At 41.8% G+C, this 20697-nt stretch overlaps 1 pseudogene; it reads left to right on the top strand.

Moving 5' to 3' along the window:
* Window positions 1–5691: 5691 nt before the first annotated feature.
* Tex264-ps1 (testis expressed 264, pseudogene 1) lies at window positions 5692–19808 on the top strand (annotated as a pseudogene).
* Window positions 19809–20697: the final 889 nt, after the last annotated feature.

Genomic DNA, 20697 nt, shown 5'->3' with positions numbered 1-20697 from the left:
TCTGCTTAGGAAAATCCACCATTAACTGAGTTTTCAAGTGGACCATGACCATTTTCAAATATAATGAATAGTCTTTTAAGAAAAAAATTCCAGGTAAGATTATTTCTAGATCAACTAAATAGCAATGTTAAGGAGAAGAGTGTCTGTTAAACACTTTGAAGGTGATTCATTTCCCACAATAAGTTAGGTTGGGCATGATTAAACATATCCTGAATCTGTAAACTCTAAGGGCAGTAGAACATTCAGGGCTCATAAGCTTCCATGAACAATTTACATTGTAAATGCGTTTCTAGCATATCCATATGTGCACATTAATATGGAAAAATCCCACGCAGGGTGCATTCCTTAGTTTTCTATTGCCAGAATAATGAAATATATGAGGCTAAGTACTTTGTAAAGAAAAGAACTTTAGGAAACTTACAGTCTTAGAAGCTCAAGGACAGACTATCAGCATCACCATGGCTCTGATGAGGAACTCATCAAACCAGGAATGCACATGCAAAGAAATTATGGGATGAGCCTGGAAGCCGGAGTGGAGTTGGGATGAGCCTATGCCTCCTTATCAACTCACCGGTTCAAAACTAACTTAGGCTCTAGGAGACCTACCTTAATAGGACCATCCTCAATGACTTTCAGTACAATTCAATTTAAAAAAAAATATTTTTTGGGTGTGCTGGGAAAGGATTAAAGCCAGAAGGGCGCTTTGCATGCCTTGGAGCTGCAGTTACAAGTAGCCGTGAGCTGTCTGTCATAAGTTCTAGGATCCAAACTTGGGTTCTCTGGGAAAGTATTACATGCTCTTAACTGCTGACCCATCTATCCAGCTCCTACATAAATAAACAAACTAAAAATAGAAATCTCATCAAACCCAGACATCCCACTCCTACATTTAATATGTTTTACTAGTAGTACATTTTTTTCATTTATTTATTTATTTTTTAAATCCAATTTTTAAAAATTTCTTGGATATTTTATGTATTTACATTTCAAATGTTATCCCCTTTCCCCCCTCTCCCACACTCCCTCCTCCTCCTCTGCTTCTATGGGGATGCTCCCACTCCCACCCACTCACTCTCTCCTCAATGCCCTGGCATTCTCCTACATTGGGAAATCTAGCCTTCACAGGACCAAGGGCTTCCCCTCCTATTGATGCTGGACAATGCCATCCTCTGCTACATATGTGGCTAGAGTCATGGGTTCTTCCATGTGTACTCATTGGTTGGTGGTTTAGTTCCTGAGATATCTGGTGGGGTCTGGTTGGTTGATATTGTTGTTCTTCCTATGGGGTTGCAAACCCCTTCAGCTCCTTCAGTCTTTTCTCTAAATCCTCCTTTGGGGACCCTGTGCTCAGTCCAAACATCCTCATCTGTATCTGTAGGGCTCTAGTAGAGCCTCTCAGGAGACATCCATAACTGACTCCTGTCAGTAAACACTTATTTGCATCAGCAATAGTGACTGTGTTTGGTGGCTGCATATGGGATGAATCCCCAGGTGGGGCAGTCTCTAGATGACCTTTTCTTCAGTCCCTGCTCCACTCTTTGTCCCTGTATTTCCTCCTGTGAGTATTTTGTTCTCCCTTCTAAGGACTGAAACATTCACATTTTGGTCTTCCTTCTTGAGCTTCTTATGATCTGTGAATTTTTTCTTTAGGTATTCCAAGCTTTTGGACTAATATCCACTTATCAGTGAGTGCATACCATGTGTGCTCTTTTGTGATGGGGTTACCTCACTCAGGAATACACACACACACACACACACACACACACACACACACACACACATATGTGTATGTGCTTTTAGAGCAAGAGACAAATGGTGTATAAACTAAGTCCTAACCACTGTGTAAAATAGGTTTTACATTATTTTATGTTTAGTCAGTAGTTTTCCCCCTTTAAAAAGTTTTCACACAGTTTTTGAGAATTTTCATTTAGTCTTTTGATCATATTCTTTCCACTTCCTCAAATACCCAGATTCTCCATGCCCCTCTCACCCGACTTCATTCTCTGTCTCTGTCTCTCTGTTTCTCTGTCTCTTTGTATCTGTCTGTCTCTCTGTCTCTCTCTCTCTCTTTCTCTTTGAAAATTTGATTTATTTTATGTAAAAGTGAGAACACTGTAGCTGTCTTCAGACACACCAGAAGAAGGCATCGGATCCCATTACAGACGGTTGTGAGTCACCATGTGGTTGCTGGGATTTGAACTCAGAACCTTTGGAAGGGCAGTCAGTGCTCTTAACCACAGAGCCATTCCTCAAGTCCCCATGTTATTTTTTTTAAACAAACACCCAAAAAAACAGCAAACCCACAAACCAAACCACTGCCCCCGCCCCCCACACAAAGCCCACAGAGTCAGATTGGTGTTGATCAACTCCTTCTGGGTGTCAAGCCTACCCTGGAATGTAGTCAATATACCAAGTGTCACCGCAGTGGAGAAAAATGCTTTGTTCCTCTCTCACACCACCCTGACCACACCTCATCTCATCTTGATAATTTTCAATGACACCGTTAATACTGAAACACCTCGTCTAATGTTTTTGTTGTTGCTGTGTTGGTGTGTTGTGGGCACACATGTGCACATGCATTTGGAGGCTGCCGTTGCTGTAACATGGCTTCCCTGATTAAATGCTACTTCACTTAGAGAGACAAAGGCTCTCGGCGGGCCCACACCATTTCTGGCTAGTCAGATTGCTCTGGGCATCTCCCTTCTGCTTCTCAAGTGCCAGGACCACAGGTAGTCGTCATCCAGCCTGGCTTTTATGGGGATTCGGAGAATCTGGATTCTGCTCCGCAAGCTTGTGAGGCAAGTGCCTTCTTCACTGAATTTCTTCCCTGGCCCTTGTTTTCCTACACTTTTACTTTCTATACATTCTTAGTTGCTGGATTCTTCTATTTACCCAACAAGACGAAAGCCTTTAGGGAAATTCAAGGTCATGAGTTAGAACTTCAATTGCTATCATTGCCATCTGGGCCTATAATACATTTTTCCCATACTTTCCTTAATGTATGGAGGGGTCTTGAGCATGAAAAAATGGGTTTTTCTACACTCGGACGTAAATACATACTGGAAGCAAAATGTCACTTTCATCATGATCAGATGGAAAAATACACCCTACTAAGGATGCTTTTATGTCCCCGCCAGCGGGGACCCAGTTATTCAGGGTCCCAAAGAGGCTTTCTACCTGTGGGCCAAAATGGGGGTGGAGAGAAGAAGGAGACCAAGCAAAAGTTCTGTTGTCAAGGTCTCTTGTAAATCCTGGATTTCTAGTGTAAGATCCCCAATTCCTGCTGTAGGTGTAAGATCTGTTTAAGCCCAGTAATTTGTGCTTGAAGTGCAGTCTTAGTCTGAGTCAGTTCCTCCACTACTGCGACCGGTAGAGGTGCAGGTGGGGCTGACGATATAGGGGGTAGATAAGGTGGGAGGCAGACAGGCCCAGACCTCTGAGTGAAGAAGATCTGAGTCTCCTGTGGCTCAGGACCATATCTCTCTTTCTCATACCTGGCAGCTTCCTCCTCTAATTCAGCCTCGGAGGCGGGATCTAGACCTGACTCAGAGCATTTGTTTTTCCCAGAAAATTCTTTAAGAGAAAGATAAATGGTCTTTGAATTTTTGGACATCTTGGGGTCTTCTAGAGAGCATAAGGCTTTGGATGAGGGATTTCCCTCACCCCCAGGCATATCAATAACAATGGAAGGGCAGGGAGAATGCGGCTCCCCGTTTTCTTTTTCATTGTTAGGTGAAGCCGGCCGGGAGGCTTGTAAGAAGTCCTCTGCGACAGCTAGGAGGCGGGCACTCTCACCTCCTTGCTCAGCATCTATTATAATGTCTCTAATGATACCCCAGTAACTGAAAAAAGCCGCGGACACTGGGTCGCCGGCTTTCAAAAGCCTATTAATCTCCTGACCAACCTTATTCCAAGTATGGGGGTGAATATCGGGGCCACTTAAAATTAACCAAGGACATTTTTCATCTATGAAACAAAAAAAATTGATTAAATCCTTTTTCTTAACTCTTATTCCTCTCTCCCTGAGTAAACGCTTGATTTCTCTTATGAAACAAGCCTCCTTAGACAATACCTTCCCCATGGCAATTAGACGACAATTATCGACCGGTCCTTACCTCCCTCTCCAGCGACGCACGAGCTATATGGCCTGAAGAGTCCTCGATTCCCGCTGCAGCTCTCTTATCTCCGTCGTCCTGTAGTCGGCCTTGCTTCGGGGTCCCTGTTCGGGCGCCACTTGTCCCCGCTGGCGGGGGACACTTTTAGGAGGAACTTAGTTTAAAACAAGAAGCTAGGTACAGTGGTGCTGCTTTAGAGAAGAGTAGACAGAATGACCATCTACAGACGGGATGTCCAACAGCGTACCTGGTCTACAGGAGGACATTCTTCAGGCAGTGACTCACAGACCACCATCTTCCACCACTGGCCACTTGGTGGCGCTGCATCAAGAGCCTAGAGATCCTGAGGGTTTTTTTTTTTTTTTTTCTCAAGCTTTCACCGCATTTAAATAGAGGCCTCTCTCTGGAGACCTCAAAGTGTTATCACAGACAGTATTGCATTTCTCCCAACAATATCCTTCTGCAGTCCACAGAGCCCAGGTGATTTATCAACGTCAGGGCTAAAGCTAATATGCTGTGTGTTCTCCTAGAATAACATAAATGCCTACACTCAGGCTGAGGGGCATTTGGGGGCTGGAAAAGAGAAAATGGAGGTGGCTGGGGAGGATTCCAGGAGGAGCTCTCATTTTTTTCCTTCATGACCTCAGAAGAGTTTCTTTTGTTTTGCTTCCATTGCCTTGGGAAGAACATCTGAGTTAATATTTTAAAATGGCTAATGAACGGTGCATATAGGTGACTCCATTTTTGCTATACCAGAAGGTATGCTTAACCTGGGAGATTCTGAGTTGTGTTGGTCCAATAAAACTGAAGAACATTTCAAACATTATCCTTACATACAGCTTAAATACCACTGTAACCCACTCAAAACAAACAAACAAACAAACAAACAAACAAAAAACAAAAAACAAAAACCCCCAAAACCCTCCTCAGGTTCTTCTGATGGATTAGGATATAAGTGGAATCATTTATGCTGGCAACAGGTGATCTCTGCCCTGGGAGCAGCTACAAGTCAGTTTATTGATACGGGAACTTAGGCAGTAGTGCTGAATGGATCCCTGATGTTCTAAAGCTGAAATTTAAGACACACTCAACCAGACAGATACCCAAGTCTGCTAGCTGCAAGTGAAAATTCATGTGGGTGAGAAATAAACAGTTTTGTAGTAAACATCTACTCCTTAATTTTTCTCACTTTTTTATTATTTCTTTGAGAATGTCCTACAATGTATTTTGATCACAGACACCCCTCCCCCAATTCTTTCCAAATCTATGCCTCTTTCTCTAGCCACTGAACTTTGTGTCTGCTTTTGCTTTTGAAAATTTTAATTGCGATCACAAGGGTAGCAAGCTTTCCTTATCTATGAGTTATTTAAGAGCAATGCTGTAAGACTGGGTGAGTACTAGGACAGGTAGTAAGCCAATGTGAACAACTTTCATCTAAAGGACTGCTACAACCCTCATATTTCAGCCCTGGACTCAGGGTTACATGGTGTGTTCACAATAAGCTGAATTCCTTGAGCATACACAATGGCTAGGAACCATGAATCCCAGTAGGAGGCCCAGGATCACTTGAGCAATGATGGTGTCTGGGCTCTATGGCATTATCAGCTTTCAGCTGCCCGTGTCTGGGAACATTCCCAAACTATATGTCGTCAGGTGAAAATGCTAATAATATGGGGAATCACCCCGTGGAGTTGCATATTCATGTAGTTTAAACAGGTTAAGATTTTTAGAAACCTAATGCATCTTCAGGATCCAATTCCAATATAGCTGGGTAAGAGTTATATTCCTTCAAGACTTCATGTTGAGAGATGCTCTACCAGAATTCCTTATAGACTTGACTCAATAAAGCCTATGTAAAATGATATGAGTTGATTCTGGAATAGGCTAGTTTGGGTTATAGGTTGAATATGTGTAAAAGTCATTAATTATCCTAGCTCATACTCAGGGACCCATTTACCTTTTTCTTGAGCCTGCTCCTCACCTGGTGACTTCTTAGTGTGGCCAGGGCAAGATGCTTCTGGTGATACAGGGTTTTGCATTATTACTAAGAGGAGAAACGTATATCGACCAATAGCTGTTGTATGCTGTGTCCAAATAGTAGCCCCATTTAAATTCAATATGCTCATTTATTTCATATTCATGGCTTGTTTTATCTGGTTCTGAATACCAAAGGATCAGTGTCATTATCCTCAAAGTAAATAACAAATGTCTAATATACTCCTCCTTTTCATAGAAAAAGAATCATTTATTTTCAATTTTTTTCTCCACATTGCTCAGAGGTTGTCATCATTAACTTCTGGTATTTCCAGAACATGGTTTGCAGCATAATGACATATCAAGCATCAGAACTCTTGCCTGTAACAATTTAATGCTATTGTCCAATTTGACTAAATTATCTACCAGGTAAAATTTCAGGTATGACTAATTTAAGGGAGTCAGGAAATTGCCATTTCCTTTATTTGATTACTAATCCTGTTTTCCACTTGCCTTTATATTTCAAAGGTATTAGGAAAACCCCATATTTCCTGGGGAAAACATCTACTACTTCTACAGGTTAAGAAACTCATTAGCTATTCATGAGTTTAAAATGCATTATGCATTAATTTATTTATCTCCTTAAAGTTCAGCCTTTCTCCTTGGGATGTTTTTTCCCCAAACTAATTTCTTGAAAACAAAATCCAAATACATTGAGCATGGTTGAATATCACGGACTGCGATGCCTGACCTCATGGCGTTTATTACTCTGAGGTGCAGATGCGGAGTGTGTGAATTCTTTTTTAATCTGTGCAATTCTCTTTAAACCAAACACTTCCACTTTAAATATGAAATTACAGCAGTAACTTTCCCTAATGTTAACAGTGGAGCACATGAAGAGGAAGAAATTCGTAATTTGTTTAAAGTAATTCCAACTGTTTTATTGCCTTCCAATCCAAGATAATTATGTGTAAAGAAGTTCGTTTAAATTATTGACATTAATTCACTAACTAGAACTTTAAATAATAATTTCATGAAAGGAAAAAATCAGGGAAGTCCCAGAAACAAACAAGATTTAACAACTTATTAAAAGTTTTCCTGCATTAACATAAATCAAAACTATATTTTTGTAATTTTGGCAGTGACAATTCTCTTATTGCATAGCATGGAATTAACATACTACAGTATGAGATTTAATAAGTATATATTTCAGTTTTATTAAAAATGGCTGGGTAGACAGCATCTATGTATTTGTTCTATGTAAGAGCCATTATGAGAACTTGTAAATGGAATCCTTATCCTACGGCATGGAGCAGGGAAGCAGTTTATTTAAGATGTATGTATTTAACAAATTGTTAAGGACTTGCTATGCTAAACGTGGTGTCAAGTATTAAAATCCTAATTCTGCCCTTATAATGCTCATGTGGAAGTAGAGAAGGCAAATGATAAGTGGTCTCCAAAGATGTTCTAAGCAACAGAGTGTTCTATAGAAATGTAGAGTTTCAGGACGGAGAGTAGTGCGGTGGGTTATGAGAAAGGAATTTCATGGAGCCTAGCAGAGAGAAGTGAATGATTATACAAATTAATTTCTGCAAGAGTGTTATTTGGAGCCCAGTGTCTTGGAGAATTAAAGCTAACCTGGCCATCTCCCACACACGGAGAAAAAGGCAGTGGTAGAAGCTGCAGGATTGTCAGCAGATACTAGGCCACGTGGACAAGTATCTAGGAGTCTGGGTCTTGTTCGAAAAACGCTGCGAGTTTGACTTGGAACTGGTCACGCCATGAGTCATAACGAAAGCAAGACACACGTGGACCCCTGGAGGAGAGCTTTGGTCAGTGCTTTCTGTCTGGGAATGGCATGGTGTAGGCAGCCGTGATCTAAACTGATTCTGCCTCACTTACTCGTTTGTCTCAGGTTTCTGTAAATTGGGCTAAGTCGTCCTTTCCAGGCTAATATCTGAAAAGATCACTTTTGACCTCAGGACATTTGTTCAGTGTCACCTCTGTTTTATACCCCTCGCTGAAATGCTGTGGATTCCAGTGGGCCTGTTATCATAACAGAGGTAGGGAGAGGTAGCAGGAGTCAGGGATGAAGTCATAGTCACCTGTATAGAGAAGCAGGGGGCTACTGAGAACCATACCTGCTCCAGGAACGTGTGGTCCATGCAAGGACCACTTACCTTCAGAGGTGTTTGATGGTTACCTTGACCACAAGGTTGGGAGGAGAGATGACCCCGAGTCAAGGCTGTTTCTCTGTTCATTTACCCTTTATTGTGTACAGGTCTCAAAAGAATACATTTTAAATCTCAAAATCTTTGGTTTCTGACATATAGAAAGTATGAATTGCTCCAATAATGTGTTAAAAGTCATTAAGCTTCAGTGTCTACTGGAGTAACATTATGGGCGTATCCATCCCTTTTGTGTCTTAGGCTATTATGAAACCTTGTCTGTAGTACTTATTTCTTTAAAATTTCCTTCCCAGGGCCAATGCATTTTCCTGTCTCCAGCCCTCTGTACAGTAAATGAACTTTGCTTATGGTTGCTATGCCTAACACTGAAGTTTCCCCTCAGTTTTCCTTACTTCTTCCCCAGCCAGCTAATATTCATTGTGTTGTTGTTGTTGTTGTTGTTGTTGTTGTTGTTTTCTCCTTTCATTGGGAACATTATAGACATCTGGAAGATCATCTGGGTCTATATACACCTGACCTGACCAGGCTGAGACCAACTCCCATTCTATCACACCCAAGATAATGGGACATAAGTCTAGACAGTAATTTCAGAAATAGAGTCAGAACTTCTCAACTGATATTTTTGTTCAGGCTCCCATAGTGAAGTGACCCCGTAAATTAGCAATTTTCTACAGCCAAAACCTAATGTACAACGTTGATGAGTTATATTTATTCTCAGCATTAACTGATCTTTTCAAATGGAGGCATCAGAATTCACCACTAAGCCCCGTTCTGCAACCCATGGTTTGCACAGAAGGGATTTCATATAAACACGGTTCAAAGCTAATTCTTCAGCACAAGTCAATGTGCACAATCTGAGCACACATTCCTGAGTCTAGGAAGAGTACAGGGAATAACCAGGCCGAAAGAATTCCCATGGAAAGAGCTCTTTTGAACTAGTCTGTGCAAACAAAACAAACAAACAAAATAAAACAAAAAACAAACAAACAAAAAACCAGACCTCTCAAACAGCACTGGTGGGGAAGGGAGCCTAAATATATTGTCATGAATATATTGTCAGCACCATGAAGAAGCAGGTAGCAGGGCAGGCATCTAGAGAAGAACATTCTCTGTTCAGCAAGCTCTGTGGTGGTTGTAAATGAGCTCTGGAGACAGAATGGCACTGGGTTTGACATGTTGGTGATTGGTTCTAATGCTTTGATCCAATCAGGAATCTGTGTGTCTAAATGCTAAAGGTCCTGTTCCCCAAATGGTTTTTGATTGGTCAATAAAGATGGAGAGATGGCTTAGTGGTTAAGGGCACCGACTGCTCTTCCAGAGGTCCTGAGTTCAAATCCCAGCAACCACATGGTGGCTCACAACCATCTGTAATGAGATCTAATGCCCTCTTCTTGTGTGTTTAAAGATAGCTTCAGTGTACTTACATATAATGAATAAATAAATCTTTTTTTTAAAAAAAAAAGATGTCAGCTGCTAATGGCTGGGAAAAGGGAGATGGGGCAGGACCCTTAGAGTTGTGAGGGCTAGAGGGTAGGGTATAGTAGAGGGTTCAGGGGTGGGGGAGATGGAAAAAGAGAGCTGGAGGAGAAAGAGCCAACAAGCCATGTAAGAATTTGGGTATGTAGCCAGTGGCCACTTCCCTGATCAGGCCTAGGTTAGCAGAGGAAGGTTTAGGCATGCCCAGCCTTTGCTGTAGCCGAGACATTTTAAAAATAAGCTAATATGTATGTGTCTTTCATTTGAGGATCCAAAAGAATCTTCTGGGTGAGTGGCTGCAAGTGTACAACCCACCAGAAGCTAAGGAGTGAAGACAAAACTCACTGCTACAATAAGGTCATGGACGGTCATGAAGAGAAGCAAATGACAGAGTTGGTTGAGCACTTTGACCATTGACTGTCTCACCTTCTCTAGTGCTAGTCCAGCAGACTGCTGAGATATATCACCAGCAACATAATTATTTGCTGAGAATGAAACTGTAATGGGCTCTACTGATCATTTGATAGCTTCCCTTTCATCTATAGAGGTGGCCAGAGTAAACTTTCTCAAGGTATGTCTTATCTTCTACGTGAAAATCCTTCAAGGATCAAGTCTATATTTTTTGATGGTATTTCTGTTGAAAAGTAACTTGCATTCAACTTCACAGACTCAGTTATTAGTACAGTGATTGGTTAATTAATTACATGAATAGTTACTACCTGTTGGTTTACTTGACACTCTCCATAATTGAGCTGGTTAGTTTTATATCAGCTAGACACAAACCAGAGTCATTTAAGAAGAAACTTTAACTGAGAAATTGCCTTCATCAGATTGACCTGTTGGCAAGTCTGAAGGGGCATTTTCTTGATTAATGATTGATGCGAAATGGCTGAGCCCACTGTGGGTAGTGCCCACTCCTGGACAGGTGGTCCTGGGTTATAGACAAAGCAATCGGAGCAAGCCACGGAGAACAAGTCAGTAACCAACATTCCTTCCTGGTCTCTGCTTCAGTTCTTGCCTCTAGGTTTCTATTCTAACTTCCCTTAATGGTAGTTTATGACAGAGAGATATAAGGCAATTAAACTTTTTCCTCCCCAAGTTGCTGTTGGTTATGATCTTTTCCACAATGATAAAAAGCTAACTATGACAATAATCTTATGGGGAGCATTCTTCTGTCCCTGCCACATGAGTGCTCAGTAAGGTATCCACTATCAAGACTTATAAATGGATAGATATGATTAAGCAAAAAGGAGAAATACAAGAGGCAACTTTGAGATGGGGGAATGAACATTTCTCTTAAGATTATGTCTCATTTTTATCAGTGATAATAATAGTAATGGATAGGATTTGGCAAGGTTTGAAGATACTATCTTCACAAGGTAGATAAGAAACATAACAGATACCACAGAGTGAATTCTCAGGGGCCCCTGAGAAGATTGCAGATGGTAAGGTAAAACTCTGGATCCTAGAGATGTGGGAAAGTAGAGGATCTCCACTGTAACCACAGTTAACCATCTTGTTTGAGATTCCCGGGAAATGGGTTGTGGATTTAGCTCAGCGGTAGAGCGCTTGCCTAGCAAGCGCAAGGCCCTGGGTTCGGTCCCCAGCTCCGGGGAAAAAAAAAAAACAAAAACAAAAACAGGAGATTCCCGGGAAATGTCTGTGAAAAAAAAAAAAAAGAAGAAAGTTCTGGCCAAGGTCATGCATATCCTCACCTGAAACCTGAGTCATTGCTGTTCCCACAGAAAAGAAAGAATTCATTTTGTTAGCAGGCTTCACAGCAATGTTACTAATTATTCTGAAATTCTTGATTCTCAGCCCATGAGATGTTTTAATCACACTCCAGGGTGTAGGGGCCCCTTTTTCCTCTTCGTGTCCCCATCATTTCCCCTGTCTCTCTACCCTGCTTCAGTTTTTATTACCTTTAAATGTCACACAATGGAGGCAAATGGAGAGAAATGACAGAGGGATATCAAAATGCAAGCGCAGCCTCAGAGGCACATTTAACTATTGTCGACCATGGCATTGCTCCAGCTTAATATTTAAAGGAGATGATCTTGAGAATTAAGGGTTAGGCTATTCTTTAACCACGTTTTTAATGCACTTTGAATTTCAATCTGCTGGTGACATTTTCTGGTAAAGACATTTTCTTTCATACTCTGTAATTGTGAACTGTGAATTTAGAAGTCTGTGTTCCTTCTTACGATTTTCTCTAGAATAAAATGGTACCCAACAGGCCCCAATTGTTATTCTAAACATGGTTTTGGTAGCAGTGCTCTACTTCTATTCTACAGAAATTCTTCAGTTTTGTCTTAAATTTTTGTTATATTTTGCCTAACAAATTGTAATGATTGATTAATTTACTTGCTACCTCATTTGTTCTACAGAGACTCTCAATGTCTCCATCTTTTTCTATGTGTATGTATTGTATGATCATGCATATATACACATGTATTGTACATGTGAAGATGAGAGGTCATCTTGGATGCCATTACCAAGGAGCCATACCCCCCTTTTGGATGGGTGGGGGAAAATGTCTCATTGAGACCTAGCCTTGCTGATTGAACTAGGCAGGTTGCCTAGTACGCTCTAGGGACCTCCATGTTTCTGCCTCTGCAGTACAGAGATTACAAATGTGCACCACCATATCCAGCTTTTCAAATGATGAAGTCATGGCCTCATGTTCTCATGGAAAGTACTTAACCAACTGAGCTATCTCCCCAGCCCCTGCCTTAACTTTTGTCCCCATGATGGTCTCCTAATATTTTAAAACTGAAGTTGACCACAATAATGTGTATGTTTACAAAAGTGCCTGCACGAACAGGTGAGTTTGTGTATTGCCACAGGAATAAGGAGAAATGGAAAGAATTGGCGATTTCCCATTAAAATGGAGATATTTATAAGGCACCCTGCTTAGAAGCGTCTCTGGAGACTGCAGTGTCCACAGAGGCATAGCATACATCTGTGCCCCTTCCTCTTGAATAATTTTCTGAGATAAACAACCTACGTGTGTTTTTCTGGTTATAATCCTTTTGGATTCAGATATGCTGAAATCCAAGATAATATAGGTTTGGAGAGGAAATTAATTGCTTTTACCTTTAGTACTTCAGAGAACCCTCAAGGGCACCATGCAGGCTTTTTTTTTTTTTTTAAGATACTCCAGTTCATCAGTATGGTTCTATGTCTCTCTCCAGATGGCTCTCCTCCTGTGGCCTTGGCTCTTCATTACTTCAGGTACGACTGTGCTGAAGTGTTCCGCTGCTGTGGACGTGCTTTCTTCCTAAACACATGGTAGAAGCTGTGAGATGTTCTCCTCCTCAGTTTCCCTATCCTTATTCTCCTATGTCACCTAAGCAATGGTGGAATGTAGTTGAAGCAGAGTTTGGACCAGCAACTGAAGAGGTGGGGCCTCTCCTGGGAGTCCAGGTGTTGAGGAAGCAGAGGATGCTTGATAAGTGGAGCTATGGAAACAGAGCCAGAAGCTTTATTCTGACTTTGCAGCTTCAGGAAGCTCAGACCCAACAGAGCTTGGTGTCAACATTCTTTAGTATCCTCAGGAATCATCTACAGAACGCACTCCTAAAATCAATATCAGGGTCAGCCTCTCCTAATTCCCCTCTTACATATGGCACTCTACTGCTGTGGTTCTTAACCTTCTTAATGCTGCCACACTTTAATACAGTTTCTTATGTTGTGATTGCCAAACATAAATTTATTTTCATTGCAAGTTTTACTGCATTTGTAACTGTCATTTTACCATTATGAATCCTAATGTAAATATCTGATATGTGACTCCTGCAAAAGGATAATTTGATCCCGATGAGGTCATGACTCATAGGTTGAGCAACAGTGCTCTATGGTGTCTGGGCGCCAGGGCAGGACTGTGACCAGGTTGCATTCTAAGAGGTTGTCAGGTACATAGGTGTTTTCCCCAACCACATGGGCAGAAACATCACAAATCTACTTCTCTAAACTCTAAACACTGGATTTTTCTAGAAAGGACTTTGAGAGTCCCATGGTTTTACTGAGGGTTTATTAAATGAGCTACACACTGCATGTACTGTCCATTAGATACTCATCCATTTTTATGGCTTCTGAGATAAGGGTCTGGTGAGGTGACTTCAGGCAGTGCTCTGAAGAAGTATAAGGTCCCTAGAGCCATTGCAGAAGATCTGCTAATTACAAAGTATGTGCTCGAGAATGATTATGAACTCATGATCCTCTTGTGTCTATCCTCCAGATGATGGAATTGTATTGTTTCACCCTTATGCATGATTTGTTGTATAATTTAATCTTGGCATAGTAAATGGAGTATCTCTTAAATAGTTTATTTTATAATATAGTTTATTTTACACACACACACACATACAGATACAGACACACACACACACACACACCAACACACACACACATACAGATATAGACACATACACACACACACACACACACACACACACACACACACACACACACACACCAGGAACAAATCTTTCATCTTTCCCATTTTGCTTGGCTGTTTTCTGGATATATGTCTATCAACTTGATACAAGCTAGGGTTATCTGGTAAACCTCCATCACATTGCTTGTAGGCCGGACTGTATGACATTTTCTTGATTAATAATTGATGTGGGATGGCCTGGCCCACTGTGGGCAATGGTGCTCACCACTGGGCAGGTAGCCCTGGGTTGTTCAAGAAAGCAGGCTGTGCAAACCATAGGAAGAAAACAAATGACCTTTGCTTCAGCTCCTGCCCCTGCATATGTGCTTTCCATTTCTGCCTTGTTTACCTCATAATGAACTATAACTGAAAGCTGAAACAAACTCCTTCCTTCCCAAGCTCTAAGACACTAATTACTATTCTATTGCTGCGATAAATTACCACAACAAAGGTGATTTATAGAAGAATTCATCTGAGATTATGGTCCAAAGGATGGGAGTCTATAGTGGCAGAAAGGCATGATGGCAGGATCAGGAAGATAAGGGTTCATATCTTATCTTATGCAGTCATGAATCAGATGAACAATCTAGAAAATGGCAAGTCTCTACATTTTCAAAGCTCACATCCAGTGATACGTTTTCTCCAACAAGGTCACATCTAAGCACCGCCAAATAGTGCCACCAAGCAGGGACCAAGCATTCAAATGGTTAATACTGTGGAAGGCATGTCTCATTCAAACCACCACTGGCTGCCAAGAAAGAAATAAAAATAATAGGATTACCTTCCACTCTAATCCTGTACCATTTTATGTAGAAGATAAGGATGGGAACTCCAGCACTCAAGTTAGATCCTTACTAATCAACTGCTGGCTTATGGCCTTCCACAGCTTTTCCTTTTCAGTTTCACACTGCTGCAGGGTCACTAAAACTCCATAGGCACCGTGTCACAGTTGTAGAAATGTACACAGAGTCCTGAGGACAGTGTTGGAAACATCATACCTATGTAGCTACTTGTGTCTGTGTGTTGTTCTTTACGCACTGAAACAAGGTAGATGAAGTGCTTACAGGTCCCCCAGAAAACGAGAAGGAAAGCTGGCAGCTTGCCTAGGTAAGTGAAGAATCTTAGATCAAAGCCCTGCATGCCTAAATCCACATCTCTTTCAAAACATCACAATGTTTCCTAGGTTGCCAGAAACTAGGAGTACAAGTACCTTCCCCAATTGTTCTCCCTCAGCCTGGGTTATAACGTGCTCTTCATTGCAGTTGGACTGCATTTGTGTGTGTGTGTGTGTGTGTGTGTGTGTGTGTGTGTGTGTGTGTGTGTACATGTATGTGCATGCAGGTGTACATACATATATGCATGTATTTATGTATGCCAGAAGTTGATACCATATGTCTTGCCCAACCACACTGCACATTAGGTTTTGAGATATGACCTTTCATTGAACCTGGAGCTCACCGATTTGCCTAGACTGGCAGACCTTCAAGCCCTCAGGGTCCAACCATGTATCCTCCCCAGTGTCAGGATTACAGGCACACACTGATGTACCTGGCTTTTGCAAGGGTGCTGGGGATGAAACTGAGTTCTTCCTGCTTGTGCTGTAAACATTTTAACAAATGAACCATCTCTCCGGCCCCTGATAGCCTTCTCTAATAACTCTCTCCTTAAACTACCTTGTTATCTTTTGAAAACTGGGAGGAGATGAGTTTCAGATAAGTAAATGTATCAGGACACACAGGCAGGATACGCAATCAGTCTGTGTGTCTGCCGTCTGTATGAGTAGCTGGGTAAGGACCCTATGGCCGAGAGGACAATTTGTATCATTCAATACTGGCGAGCATGCCAGTATTTTTGGAGAAGTTTCTCTCTACGTGAAAACTAAGAAAAGCAGTTGCTGAGTTAGTCTATTGTCCTCTGCTTCTGTAATACTGAATTTACCAACAAAATTTTGCAAATAATGGCAACAAGACATAAATCAAAAGACCGAAGGCTGTATTTTTCTTTAAGGTCGGCTGTAGAAATTGGAGACAAGAAACAGTACTTTGGCTGACTCAATAACGGGTTGGAAGTTGGGTGTTGATTGAGTCTTGTTCCTGCCGAGATTTTTCCCTTCGTGTAAAGCAAGGAAAGTAGGTCAGAGGAGACAGCATGGGTGGAATGCACAACTGGCTGCTGAGAGGAAGCTGACAGATTTATAAAAGACTTTGCATGGAAATTGCTGGTAAGTACGTTCCCTACCAGCTCTCATCCTGAGGTCAGAGACACCTGCCACATCTCAGTGATGCCATGACACCCAAAGAGTTCCCCTCTTATTCTCCATTTCAAGACAGCAGCTGGTTGTCCTCCAACCCCAGTAGCTTCAAATCCTAGGAAGCTCATTCCTGAATCTCCGGAGCTAAAGAAGTCATTTCTAGGATCCCCAAATCTACAGTCGGCACATGAGGAGTCAGTCTTCATCAGAAACCCTGAAAACAGTGCTCTCTACGATGCCTATGGTAAGGTAGTGCCACAGGCCTGCTGTGGACAGGGCCTAGGGACTCACATCTGTAGTACTGAGCAGTAGGGATGTGATTACTAGTGTTGCAACAGCTGCTGTCCAGTAGGATTAGCTTGGCCATACAGCAGAACTCATCCCAGGGTGATTGTTCTGGGTTCCCCTCAGCAGGAGCCACTCGTCCTGGAACAAATAGATACATGCCATGCTTCCAAAACAGAACGTCCTTCACTGTGTCACAAGGAGCTCAGAGGTCTCCCACAGCATTACCTGCCTTCTTTGGCCTACTCCTTTTTATAAAAAAAATATGGTGTTAGATCACCCCAGAACTTTTCCTTTGGTTTACAAAAGTACTCCTTTTTATTTCTAACTGACATTGTTCCATGGCCACGTATTAATGCCCCCCAAAGCCATCATCCGTTTCAGTGTGGCAAGGTTTGGGCAACTGTGAGCTCTCTAGTGTTATAAGATGAACGCTTTAAAAGCAAAAGCAAAAGCAAAAACTGGGAACTAGTTTGTCTCCATTTCAGAAGCTACAATGATCCATAGATACCTGGCTTAGAGGACCGGAAATTTGTTAGCTCTGGAGACTGGAAGTCTAAAGTGAGGGCACAACAAGATTCGACTCTGGCAGGCAAGGTGTTTCAGGTTCCTGACATACAGGAGACGAAAAAGAGCTAGCTTCTGGCTGTGTCTCCCAGGGGCATTTATATCTTCCTTTGGGCTCTCACGACCTTAGTGGCCCTGAAAGACCTTGTTTCCAAATACTGATGGACTGCAACTAGAGTTGCCCATATGTGCTTGTGAGTAGACATGAGCATTCAACCAATAGCATGCCCACAACAAACAACAATGCAATGATTTCACATTAGGGCTAACCACTGTCATAAATAATGATTTGCTGACAGAAGAGAAAATAATAAATACAATAGCCTTCATTAAAGAAAGGTTAGCCTGGAGGAGTGGATGCTGATTTAGTTAGCTTGTCAGTATACCAAGGACGATGATGCTAGGCGCTCTCCTTGTCATCTCACTTAATACTTAAAGCAATCATACAGTGTTGGAATCAGCAGCTCATGTTCTATACATTAAGAAATTAAGGATTAAAAGGATAAAATATTTCACTTTTGCCAACAAAACCACAAAAAAAAAATTGATTTTTCCCACCTGTTTCTTTCGCTGGCTATGGACATGGGTTTAGATAGTTTTATTTACATCTTCAGGACTGGAGTGTCAAGGGTAACTTAATTTATAACTCTAGGAAGTTAGTGGGACAAAAATATGTCTAGGTCCTGCACAATGGCTCATGCTTCCTCATGTGGTAGTGAGGGGTTTGCAGCCACAGGATACAAAACCAGTCTACCTCAAGTGCTTGTACTCTGTTGCTGGCTTTGCTAATACACTACTGGGTGACTATAAATTCAAAGGGATGGAAAAAAAGAAGAGTCTATTGTTTCTCTTCAAATGTGGAAGTGTCTGGTCCCATTATAATAAGGCAGGAATATGGAGACCAGAAGAACTTGTAGGTTTTTATGATCTGCTGCTGAAATCTGTAAGGATAGTATTAAACCCCAGGGAGTCTTCTCCTAAAGCCATATTGTTTTACTTAGACATGTTTTAATGACACTCAGATGACATTTTCGGAAGATTTAATATGGTGAGCAAGAATTTTACTGAGAATTACAGTCATGTGTTGAGTGTCATTATTTGAAAAATGCAATGTTTGCATACAATAATTTTAGTGGTACCCTCTACTAGATACCTAGGCTATATATTGTGGCCATTGATTTTAAGCTACAGACCTGGACCACATCTTACTATACTGATACTACAAGTAACTGCAGTAGAGTGAATTTTAACCTGTCAAAAGAAAATAAAACAAAAAGTTGAACAGAAATAATGGGATAATCAGAATCTTTCAGCTCTTTTATAACCCTAAAAGAATGTCATACATCATCATATGTCTGTCTGCTCATCAACAAATTGTAATACAAACCTGATTTTAATGAAGAAGAAGAAGGAATCTGTTATGAATACATTTAGATGCCCAGGCTCTAAAGACCAGTGGAATATCGAAATTGTTTTTACCTTTTGTCAATATGCCTCTTGATTTTCCAACTTTGGGGGTATCTGTGGAGTTCAGACATTCAGCAGTTGCTAAGAATCATGGTACTGTATATAATATACAGTGAATGGTTCCAGGAACCAGAGATTCCCACTCTCTTATCATAACAGATGAACCAATCCATGACCACAAATGACCTCAACTACAGGAACTCAATGAACCCAAGATGTGGGAACTAATTACCAGGCACACTCGTTGAGCCTTGGACATCAGGTCGAAATCTTTATGCTGCTTCTTTTAAGTGTTCATGGTTAAAGTGTTGTGCGCATGAAATAAGTGGAGTGTATCTTCAATCTTCCTTCTTCAAATAGTTATTGAGAGCTTGGTGCTGGGTGGAGAGCTGGCAGATATGGTCCTGACATCATGGATACTTCCTTTCATTAAGAGAGGAGTTCCATGTGAGGTCCTGTGGTGACACTGGACAACTTTTCACGGAGAGCGGCAGCATCTCCCAAGCTCCATTCCATCGCTGTCCTCTATGACAACCCCCATGGCTTGCCGCCTGAGAAGAGCCGCTGTGCAGTGGGCAGCATCCTGAGTGAGGGGGAGGAGTCGCCCTCAGCTGAGCTCATATTCCTCTATCAGAAAGTTGGCTTCAAGATATTCTTCTTTGCAGCACTTAACCATGGAGTAACAGCTACCTTCCCTTCTACCACACCCATATCTATCAGTGGGGCCACCCGCCGAGTCCATCCTGCTTTGGATATTTACATCAAGGAGCGCAAGCTGTGTGCTCACCCTCGGCTGTGCCCACTGCCAGGGCAAGGAGATTTCTATGGCAGCCGGGAGACCTCAGCCACCACACTTTCTCCTGGGACAAGCAACCATGGCTGGGATTACGGTGACAACCACAACGAGCATGTGTGCCAGCGGCTAGTCCTTTGAGGACCTGGACCTGGAGGGCGAGGGGCTCTTGGGGGAACCCTGACTGAACCCTGAAGTCAAGCTTCTGGGGGCTCCTCGGCAGCTCAGCACTCCTGCGAGGGGTGAAGAGTAAAGATATGACCCCAACTCTCCTGTGGTGCTTCTGCTAAGGAGCTGAGCAAACTCTCCAACCCTCTTTTTCCTTAACCTGTCTAGCTTGGGCTGGGAGTTACCAGGAACCTGAGTTCTCCTGCTCCAAGCCTAAACTTCCTTCCTCACTGGCCTTTTGGCTGCCAGGGCTGAAGGAGCCATAGACCTGCACCAGCCTCTTGGGTTGCTGACTTTGCAGACTCTTATTGGAGCTTCCAGAACCCAGAAAAAAAGTGAATTACTTTCTTGTTACATCTGGGAAAAAAAAGAGAGGAGAAGGTCATTAGAGCTTAGATGAGCTGACGGACAGGGTTTGAAATGACCAGCAGGGGTGATCCAAAAAGGCCTTTCTGAGAACATTAGAGCAAGACCCGAATGATGAAAGAAGATACTCCCTTGAGGATCTGGGTGTAGGGCACTTCAAGAGGTGAATGCAGAGTGAATCTAGTCTGTAGTTTGTGAGGACTTGTATGTTGCAACGGAGAAACAGAAAGAGCGATACGGTACTTGCTTCTCTCCCCTCTGTTCTCTGCCACTCCCCTGTATCAGCCAATGTGTGGCTCCATGAAAAGCAAACAAACAAACACAGGTCTAAAACCAGCAAGGAATATAAAAACCAGCTAATAAAAATACCCATTTTAAAATAAGAAGTACAATTTGCCACCCCCAAAGAATTCTACTTGTTTATTTTATTTACATATTTGATAGTTTATGACTTCAGAATTAGCATTCATAAGAATGGTGATCATTTCTTTATTAAAAATCTGCTACCAATTCTAAAATATTAGTGAATGCCTACGGGATTAGATGGTTCTGAATATATTTGTGTGTGATTGTCATTTAGTAATTACAGTAACATCATGAGCTAGGAA

This window comes from Rattus norvegicus, chromosome 15 (assembly GCF_021556685.1).
Source record: "Rattus norvegicus strain SHRSP/BbbUtx chromosome 15, alternate assembly SHRSP_T2T, whole genome shotgun sequence".
NCBI lineage: Eukaryota > Metazoa > Chordata > Mammalia > Rodentia > Muridae > Rattus > Rattus norvegicus.
The sequence above is the reverse complement of the archived record's forward strand: the minus strand, read 5'-3'. Positions and strand labels throughout refer to the sequence as shown.